The sequence below is a fragment of the Macaca thibetana genome, chromosome X (assembly GCF_024542745.1).
Source record: "Macaca thibetana thibetana isolate TM-01 chromosome X, ASM2454274v1, whole genome shotgun sequence".
In the NCBI taxonomy this organism is placed as follows: domain Eukaryota; kingdom Metazoa; phylum Chordata; class Mammalia; order Primates; family Cercopithecidae; genus Macaca; species Macaca thibetana.
Window position 1 is genome coordinate 20,064,174 of NC_065598.1, and position 11,172 is coordinate 20,075,345.

Consider the following 11,172-nt stretch of genomic DNA (forward strand, 5'->3'; position numbering starts at 1 on the left):
ACTGGTGAACATATGTCATGGGGGTTTGTCGTACGGATTGTTTCATCACCCAGGTATTAAGCCTAGTATCCATTAGTTATTTTTCCTGATCCTCTTCCTCTTCCCACCCTCCACCCTCCACCCTCCACCCTCTGATAGGCCCCAGTGTGTGTTGTTCCCCTCTATTTGTCCATGTGTTCTCATCAACAAATCAGGTTTTCTTTTGAAATTTTGTTACCTATGGAATGGTGTATATGCATGTGTGTTTCCACTTAGGCTGTTAAATATTGGCAGTGGATAACCTTATAAGGTATACATGGAATGCAAAATTGTTGTGACAAGTTTTGTGCAGAGGTGATATTGCAGCTAATGAGATTTTAATCAAAGCACAATTATTGCTGATTGAAAGTTGTCATCAGCGTAGGCAACATAGAAAGACCTTGTCTCTATAACAAAAATTAAAAAAGAATTAGCCAGGAGATGGCTATAACTATAAAGTTATAGCGGCCCAGGTTTATAGTCCTAGCTACTTGGGAGGCTGAGGCAGGAAGATTGCTTGAGTCCAGGAGTTCGAGGCTGCAGTGAGCTATGAGTGCACCACTGCACTCCAGCCTGGGTGACAGAGCGAGATTCCATCTCTAAAAAAGATTAAAAAGGAAGAAAGAAAGTTGTCATGACTGTTAATATATTGTTAGATGAGATTAATCATATTTTAATGCTAAACTTTAGCTCAGACATCTCCTCTTAGTTCTAGACCCCCTTTGGATTAATGGTACCTCAAATTCAACATATCCCAAACTTATCTCAAACTTGTTCCAATTCCTGCATAACCTAACTCAGTAAATATATCAGTATCTATCCAGTTTCACAAACTAGAAACTTGGAGTCACCTTTGACCCTTCAGTATCTTTCACCAGATCCAATCCACCAACTTGCCAATTTTAACTCCTGCTATGGTCTGAATGTTTGTGTCCCCCCAAAATTCATATGTTGAAACCTAATCTCCAATCTGATAGTATTAAAAGATGGGGCCTTGGAGAGGTGAGGAGGCCATGAGGGTGAAGCCCTCATGAATGGGATTAGTGTCCCTATAAAAGAGGACTGAGAGAACCTCTTTCACCCCTTCCACCATGTGAGGATGCAGCAAGAAGGCGCCATGTACGAGAAAGTGCGCCATCAGTAGGCACCGAATTTTCCAGAGCCTTGGACTCCTCAGCCTCCAGAACTGTAATAAATAAATGTTTGTTGTTTATGAGCTACCCAGTCTATGGTAGGTTGTCATAGCAGCCTGAATGAACCAAGACACCTCCTAAATATCTCTCAAATTGGGCATATCTTTCCATTACCATTATTCACAACCATCATAATCCAAGCCATCTTATCTCACATAAACTACTAGGTTAGCCTCATTGGTCTACAATCACCCATTCTTTTCCACGTCAAATCTATTCTCTCCAGTCTGGGCAATATAGTGAGAGCCCAACTCTACAAAAAATTAAAAAAAGAATTATCTGGATGTGGTGGCCTGTGCCTATAGTCCCAGCTACTTGGGAGGCTGAGGCAGGAGAATCGCTGGAGCCCAAGAGTTTGAGATTACAGGGACCTATGATTGTGCCACTGCATTCCAGCCTGGGTGACAGAGTGAGACTCTGTCTCTGAAAATAATAATGGTAATAACGATGATACTACTACTACTACTACTACTACTACTACTACTACTACTACTACTACTAATACCTTCTTGTTAAAACCCAGATTCAGCTTTATTCTTTTAACTGGCATCCTGCTGGATTTACTAGTGCTTTCCATTTCTCCTCTCTGTAAAATATACAATCCATGCTCACTGCATACTGACTGCTCATTGCTAGTAGATGACTCTTCAGGATGCTCACATATTTCTGTTCCTACCTGTGAAGCTGTGCGTTTACTAAAAATCCCTAACCTGTTTTTGTCACTTTTTGAAATAATTACATAATTTAATGAACAGTTACATAAGTTGATGAAACATGAACACATTCATATTTCAGAGAAGGAGGTTTTTTTTTCCTATAAAAATTAGGTTGAATGCTTTGGGAAGACTCAGTAAGGGCAGGTTGCTATAAAAATTGCTGTTCAATTAGGTATGAGTGATAAAGCTGCAAAAGATCTCAGAAAATAAAAACTCTAGGAGGATTCTGCACTCAGAATGCTTGCAAATATATTTTTGTTCTTTCTTAAAAAAAATTGAAATGGAAAATTGTAGAAAACACCTTATAGATAAGAAACAGGCCAAGGAAAGACATTCATCTAACCCACATTTAAAACGCAAAGTTGGCCGGGTGTGGTGGCTCATGCCTGTAATCCTAGCACTTTGGGAGGCTGAGGTGGGTGGATTGCCTGAGCTCAGGAGTTCGAGACCAGCCTGGGCAACATGGTGAAACCACGTCTCTACTAAAAATACAAAAAATTAGCTGGGTGTGATGGTGTGTGCCTGTAATCCCAGCTTCTCGGGAGGCTGAGGCATGAGAATTGCTTGAACCTGGGACGCAGAGATTGCAGTAAGCCGAGACTGTGCCACTGCACTCCAGCCTGGGCAACAGAGTGAGACTCTGTCTCAAAAACATAACAAACAAACAACAAACAACAACAATAACAACAACAAACCACAAAGTCTGGGATCTGCATGGAAAGATTGGTGAATGGATGCACATTTTGAATAAAATGGTAAAGATCTGCATGTATAATTTTTAATGATTCTTATTTTATGGAGTTTTTCGAACCAACTGCTTAATTATCTGTATGGATTACATATCATCATATCATACCCTGAACTTAATATATTTGAATTCCTGCTTCTCTGTTTATCTTAGGTTATAGTTCAAAACCCTTAAAATGGCTGATGAGGTCTGGTCTAGGTGAGTTGGCCCAACCTCATCTTGAAACCTCAAGGTCATCTTGAAAGTTGCCTCTCTCAGCTCTATACTTCATTTAGTCCCTGGTACTAGCTATACAGTTTTCTTTCACAGGGACTTTCTTTTTTTTTTTTTTTTTTAATTTATTTATTATTATAATACTTTAAGTTGTAGGGTACATGTGCATAACGTGCAGGTTTGTTACATATGTATACTTGTGCCATGTTGGTGTGCTGCACCCATCAACTCGTCATTTACATCAGGTATAACTCCCAATGCAATCCTTCCCCCCTCCCCCCTCCCCATGATAGGCCCCGGCGTGTGATGTTCCCCTTCCTGAGTCCAAGTGATCTCATTGTTCAGTTCCCACCCACGAGTGAGAACATGCGGTGTTTGGTTTTCTGTTCTTGTGATAGTTTGCTAAGAATGATGGTTTCCAGCTGCATCCATGTCCCTACAAAGGACACAAACTCATCCTTTTTGATGGCTGCATAGTATTCCATGGTGTATATGTGCCACATTTTCTCAATCCAATCTGTCACTGATGGACATTTGGGTTGATTCCAAGCCTTTGCTATTGTGAATAGTGCTGCAATAAACATACGTGTGCATGTGTCTTTATAGCAGCATAATTTACAGCCAACAGACACATGAAAAAATGCTCATCATCACTGGCCATCAGAGAAATGCAAATTAAAACCACAATGAGATACCATCTCACACCAGTTAGAATGGCGATCATTAAAAAGTCAGGAAACAACAGGTGCTGGAGAGGATGTGGAGAAATAGGAACACTTTTACACTGCTGGTGGGATTGTAAACTAGTTCAACCATTATGGAAAACAGTATGGCGATTCCTCAAGGATCTAGAACTAGATGTACCATATGACCCAGCCATCCCATTACTGGGTATATACCCAAAGGATTATAAATCACAGGGACTTTCAACGTCGAAAGTTCCCTCTGCCCAGAGCACTCACCCCTTTTCTCTTCATCCCTCAGATCATTCCCTGATCTGCCTGAGTAGGTCAGATCTCTGTGGTGTTTGCTCTTGTCATATCACTTAACTCTCTATCATAGCTTTCAGCTCAATTGCAATTTTACATTTATTTTGTATTTGACTCGTATTTTCTGTACTAGTTTCCTACGGTTGCCATAACAAATTATCACAAACTTGGTTTAGAACAACATAAATTTATTCTCTCACCATCCTGGAGGCCAGAGGTCTGAATCAAGGTGTCAGCAAGGCCATGCTTCCTCCAAGGGCTCTAGGGAAATGTCCTTCCTTGCCTCTTCCAGCTTCTGGTGGTTCCTTGTATTCCTTGGCTTGTGGCAGCATCACTCCATTCTCTGCCTTTGTCTTCACGTGGTCTTTTCCGCTGTGTCTCTTAGTCTTTTTCTTCTGTCTCCTATAAGGACACTTATTGGATTGAGGGCCTACCCTCATTCAGGATGATCTCATTTCAAGAAACTTACCTTAATTATATCTGCAAAGACCCTTTTCCAAATAAAGTTATATTCATAAGTTTTGAGTGTACATATCTTTTGGGGGGTGACTATTCAATCCACTAGGTCTACCTACCCCAATAGACTCTAAGTTTCACAATGGCAAGAATTATATCAGTCTTTGCCTATTACACTGCCTGACACACAGTAGGTGCTCAACAAATATTTATTCCTTGAATGAATAAATGGATCATCTTTTGAAGTGTCCAAATTTACTAAAATTATTAATCAATTAAATGGAAGTATTGGACTACTGAAATGCTGATGTAAGTATACTGATCACATTTTTAAAACAAACAGAATTCATTAATTTTTATAAAAATAAAAAATTCTATTGCTCTACAAAGCAAGTACCTGCTATTTTTTAAGTGTACCAAGCCCTCCTTTCCCTCCTCCAATTGACCACTTATTTCACAGTCATTTAGAATAAAACTTGAAGATCTAAGATCTAATTCATTCTGGTTTATTATCATTTATCTAAAATTTAAAACAGGGTCTACCGATACTAGCCCAGTGAGAATTTAGTGATGAAGAGATAACTATGGGCATAATAGGAGAGAAGGAATGACAGGAGACCATGCAAAGAGTTAGGACTCATACTCTCTATCTCATAAATGTAAGCACTTCAAAGTAAGTGTCATTTAAATATAGCATCTTGAAGTCATGCATTTCTTGACAGCATTATTGCTGTTTATGACTATTACAGCTTCTGATAACAGTGAAGATTTCACCTAGAGATAAAGGACAAAAATTCTCAGCAAACCCAAAGCATACCCATCTCCCAAATGTTTGAAGCTCAGGTTGCCCATTTTATTTAAATTTTTGCCTGGAGTCAAATGTGGCACAGCCAGTGTGGTTTCAGCATCGGATGTACACATCCTACAATTATAGAAAAGTATATTTATATTATAAGCTACTGGGAAGAAGCTGTGCCTAGGTTTCCAGACATTATTTGGCATTCTGGAATGTAAGAAAACAATGAGAGGCAGCACAAATGATAATGGTTGTAGAGGTGTCACTATTGACCCCCTTCATGAAACACTTCCCTGTTAGGGGAGATTATGGCTGACTAAAAGTAAGTCACTGGATCAAGGGGTCCTATCCTCTTCCTGATGAGAAACAATTATCAATTTCTATGAAGTCTTCTTTTAGCTGATGAATATGGGAGTGGGCTGTTGGCTTCATTTTCATTCCCAAGAGCTACAGAGAGGAGGAGCTTGGATGCCAACCAGGAAAGGCTGCCATGTGCATTAGCAGATAATTGCAATAGCAATTTACCATTTGTTAAGTGTCTAGAAGGTCCCAAGCATTTTTCCTATATTATAGCAAATCCTCACAACAACCTGGTATGGTAGAGATTCCTAGCTTTAATTTATAGACAAAGAAATTAAGGCTCAGAGAGGCTAAAAAAAATTGGCCTTTAGTCACACAGCTAACAAATATCTCTTAGAATTAGAACCCATACTGTCTGGCTCCAGAGCCCATATACTTTCCACTTTGTCAAGGTGCCTTCCAGAGTTTGCTCTCTAAAGAGAAGAGCCAGTCCTTTGGTGACTTATTGCTAAGAGGGTCTTAGATGGCACTTGGATTTCTTGCTTTTCAAACTGAGATATTTGCACCAGTAGGTGTATGACAGGCCAGGGTAAGCGAAACCATAGAATAAACTTGATGCATCTTTCATGTGAAATAATCTATGAGGTCTATTTTATATGAAAATAAAAATTTTTAAGATGAAACAAAAGATTGAAAATATATTTCCTGCTTTTGGAAACTGCTTTGGGATCAACCATCAGATGCCAGATGTGGGGAAAATAGAAATTACCTTCATCCTTCTCTACCTTGAGAAGGGCTTCTATAGGAAAGTTTGAGAAATAGTGCAATAACATGGGAAAACTTAGTTGTGTGAGTATATCAGTTAGTGCTCAGTTAGGAAAACAGAATTAGTCTAGGTATTTCAGAGGGAATTTGATATAGGAAATTGTTTACAAAAGTACTGGCAAAGTGCAAGGAGCAAAAAGGGGAAGTTAGGTACCACAGAGAGTAGCCACTGTAGGAAGCTACCCTAGGGACTGGAGGAACTATTACTAGGACTGGAGGAACAAAAGGGAAGAGGTGATGTTTTCAGAGCTCAGGAGCATATTTGTCACTGAAATTATCCACTGCTGCAGCTTTTGGAATCTTGTCACTCTTGAAAACACCAAAGGCCACTGGAGCCTGCAGTTGCCCATCATGTCAAGATCTGCTAATGTCACTGTAGCACCCAGTGGCTGGCAGCCACCAGCAATTGCCCATCATCACAGCTGCTGGAAAAATAGAAGGCCATCTGCTGAGTCAGAGATGCCACCAGAAGCAGGAGAAAAATATCTTCTCTTGTCCTTCCACCTTCTTATCTCCCCTCATTCCTTCCCACTGGCAGAACCTAACCTGAGGCCAACAGGCCAGGGAGTCTGGGAAATGTAGTTTGCAGGTTTCCAGTCCCCTCCAACAAACAGATGAATAAAGAAGGGTGGGAATGGTGCAGTCAGGCAATTGACTCACCATAGCCTATTATGTGTTTAGTAACATATTTCCATAAAGGTTTACCTTATATTCCCTATCCCCCCCCAGGAAGTTAAGAAATGTGTATCTATTTGAGAGAAGTATATACAAGTATTTTATGCTTTCCCAAATCTATTTGGTTCCTGAGTTCAGACAGCGAGAGTTTGTATAACAAGTTCAGATAGTGAGGGATACTTTTTTTTTTTTTTTCCTAAAGCAACAAGCCTTTATTATGTACGCCAGTGTCAGGCCTCACATATAGAATCATGGAAGTGCTGAAAGCATCCAATGGATTCACTTCTTGATTCAGCAAGCAATCATATGATGACCTTACTGAGAATAACTTCTTCAGTGAAGGGTTCAGGGAAGGTACACATTGTGCCCCATGGTTAATATATATTCTGCAAAAAGTAAAGCTTTCATATGCCAATATTTTCTTTTTGGCAAATGATGTATACTACAGCCTCCTTTTTTATAGCTTTGCAATGCCTACATATATTGGAGGCTTCGAGCAGTTCTGTAGGTGACAACCCAATTTAATCTCATCTTATTTGATCTTGGAAGTCTCTTTTTACTGACTGCCATCAGGGCCCTATGACCTGCTGCCACAGGGAACCACCATCAGGGCTGTCAGCCAACGTGTGAAACATGTCCAATTTTTCTTTCAGGAAAGTGTAATGTAAACTCTGAACTTAATTCTTTGGCTCTAGCCTTCCTTGCTTTGTAACTTTGACAAATTATTTTTCACCCTCCAAGCCTTCATTTCTTTATCTACAAAACGGGGTGGTGGTGGTGGGGGGTCGGGGTGGGCGTGATGGCTCACGCCTGTAATCTCACCACTTTGGGAGGCTGAGGTGGGCAGATCACTTGAGCCCAGGAGTTTGAGACTAGCCTGGGCAACATGGTGAAACCCTGTCTCTACAAAAAATACAAAAATTAGCTGAGTGTGATGGTGTGAACTTGTGGTCCCAGCTACTCGAGGCTGAGGCGAGAGGATCGATTGAGCCTGGGAGGCAGAGCAGCGATCACACCACTGCACTCCAGCCTGAGTGACAGAATGAGACCCTGTCTCAAAACAAAAACAAACAAACAAACAGAAAATGAAAAACAAAATAGGGCAGGTGATATCTATTTCACAGGCTTATTCTAAAGACAAAATGAGATTATATGCATGCTCTATGGCAAACTGTAAAGTATCACACCAACCCAAGGATTCTAGGCTTCTCTAAGGTCTGTTTGAGGTCCCCAACCCTTAGGGTTGGTCATGATGCCTCTCTGCAGTGTGTCCTCTTGAACAAAATCTCAGCTCTGGAGCCCTTTCTCCCACCTTCCTGAGATTCAATACTTACCTGAGGCTTGTCATAGTCTTCTGGCTCCAGCTCTCAGGTGAATCCTGGAAGTAATAACTGATTAATTTGGCCTTCTCTGTCCCCCTCTAAACCATCCTAGACTCTGTTTCCAGAGATATCATTCTGAAACAGATTTCTGGTCTTTTTACTCTCATATTTAAAATAAAACAAAACAAAATTTTCATTAACTCCCCTTTGCATACCATATCAAATTCAACACTTCTGAGGTAGGTAGTTCCTTTTCTAATCTTATCTGCCCCTCACCTGTAGCATCAACGTTCCTAGTCTTCCAGTATACCCCTTGCTCTCTAGTAAAACACTAAGAGAGCTGGATGCCAATTCTGGCAGAGCTACTTATCAGCTATGTGACCTTGGACTTGTTACTTACACTCTCTGTGCCTCAGTTTTCCTCCTTGGTAAACGGGGATAATAATAATACTTATTTTATGGGATTCCTTTTTAGGATTACATAAAATAATACTTATTTTATGGGATTCCTTTTTAGGAATACATTAATGTGTATTAAGTTGTTAGTACTGTGCCTGGCATTATTAAGTGGGCAGATAATGTCATTTTTTTACTATTCATATTCTTGTTACTATCAGACCCTTATAATTTCCTTTCTCTTTTCCAGCTCTTTCTTCATCCAGGGATGACTTTCATCTTAGCTTCATCACTTAAAATCTTACTCATTTGTTTTTAATGTAACTTGGACAAATTATTTTAGCGCTCTTAGCCTTTGTTTCTTCATCTATAAAATAGATAAAGTCATATTTACCTCATAGGCCTTTTCTATGGGATAAATGAGATTATATGAAAGCTCTATGGCAAACTGTAAAGTATCTTGCAAGCTTTCTCTATAAGCCTTCTTTGACTATTTTCTGACTACTTATCTTCACTTTGATATCCCCTGAAAATGATATCCTCATAGGATTTTTGTACTTTATTTTTGGTATTTGTCGTATCACAGCCTTGTTATAATTTGCCTTATTATTTATACACATGTATAGATTGAATACTTCTTAAAGTTAAGATTGATGTCTACAGCTGATGCAGTACAAGGCAGCAAAGTAAGTTTGCTTAATTGAATTGAAACCCAAATTTATAATACAGCTTTAGTTACTTTAGTCGATAACATGAGTTAGTATATTTTATTTGCACATTTCTTTACCCCAGGAAAGGGATCTCCAAAGGTGGAATTTCAGCCTTCACTGAATAGGCTATTAGTATAGAACAGTGCTATTCCAAGGTTGGTTTCCAGACTAGCAGCAGTAGCATCATCAACTGGGTGTTTGTTAGAGCTGTAGAACCTTGGGGTCCACGGGGCTGGGTAGGAATCTGTGTTTTAACAACCTGCTAAATTCTTATGCATGCTAAAGTCTCAGAAGCATTGGCATAGACAGTATGCCTGAAGAAAATTTTAATTTTCTTCATTTGGCATTTTATCGAGGAGTGCCTATTTGTAACAGTCTTTTTAATCAAAGGCAATTTATTTTAGCAAACTGTACCATGTTTTCAAATAAGCAAAATTTCTTAGAATTTAACAGAATTTACTCTAGTTTCTCAATGTGTGAGGGGCAGTAATTTTTATTGGTTTATCATATCTATGGCAAATTTTAATTTCAAAAGGATAAACAGAGAGAGAGAAAAGACTAAGAGGTAAAAAGGCACCGACTGGTACTTAATCAAGTCTGTAAAACTGTGACTTGTTTTTGCAAGAATGTGAGGCTTTTGATCGTATCCTCCTTAGAAGGGATATCCCAGACTGTTAAATGGAAAAAACCAAAAACATCTTAAGTGCTCTCTTTTTACACTTTGAAGGCCTTATCCTTCCATACTGAAAAATGGGGATTCTATATTGCAAACAGTAATGGTTCACGGCTGGAACCTGTTATAAATGTCGTCTTCCTGGCTGTGGGAATAAACACTTCAGAGCTTAGATAGTAATTATTGTCACATGAAAAGCAGGGAGGCATATTATGACTTCTCAACCGTCAGAAAGCCCCCTTCTTGCAAATGGCAGCACTTCACAGGGACTTTTACACTGTACTGTTTATAATTTTCATGACTGACCTGTTATTTTAAAATGCCAACAGGAAGATTAAGAATGTTGACAGGAAAGCAGTACCAACCAATGCCCTTTGGTCCTCCTAAACTTGAACCAGAAAGCTCCCTTGCCTTTTAAGGAAGATTATAATCTGCTAAAATAGAAAAAGGAATGACAAAACGATTATGTCCTATAATAAGTTTAGGACAATCCAGAATTTTCCTCAAGTAATTGCAGACTGCAGTGTGATTGTTTACATGTGTTTGTTCTGACTGGGCAATTTGGGCATAGATTGTTTCTAGTGCAAGAGTAGGACAAAGGATGGAAGAGATTTTTGCCTGAAAGTTTGATCTGTTCCTGAACTCTGGACTGTTTTGGGACCTCATCCTTTGGTAGATTGCCAATGAAATAAATCATACAAGACTTTTGTGAAACATGTATGACCTCAGGACATTGGGACTTCTAAGCAGATAGAACTAAATGGGATTAAGTAAATTAATACTTGTAAAGCACATTGCATAATGCCTGGCACAGGGCAAGTGCTATATAAATGTTTGCTAAATGGGACATTCTACTTTGAACAGAGAGAAGTTGTATCTGTATTTCTAGGAATATTTTGGATTAGAAAATGAATGGATCTTGAAAGAATGGGTATCCTAGGGTTCAGACTGTAGAACCCCACAAAGCAGTTGGCACCAATTATCTTTCTAGCTGCTGACTGCCATATATGCCAAATTTCTACTTAGGATTCCTTCTGCCAATGCAGAGTTGCAGAAGGTGCACTGCATTTGGGATCTCATTCTAGACATAGCATGGCCACCTATTAGGTAAGAACCTTGGGCAAGTCCCTTCACTGCTCCCT

At 39.4% G+C, this 11,172-nt stretch overlaps 1 pseudogene; it reads left to right on the top strand.

Annotated features, from left to right (window-relative positions):
• The first annotated feature begins 319 nt into the window (after window positions 1-319).
• Window positions 320-398, top strand: LOC126947097 (uncharacterized; annotated as a pseudogene).
• Window positions 399-11,172: the final 10,774 nt, after the last annotated feature.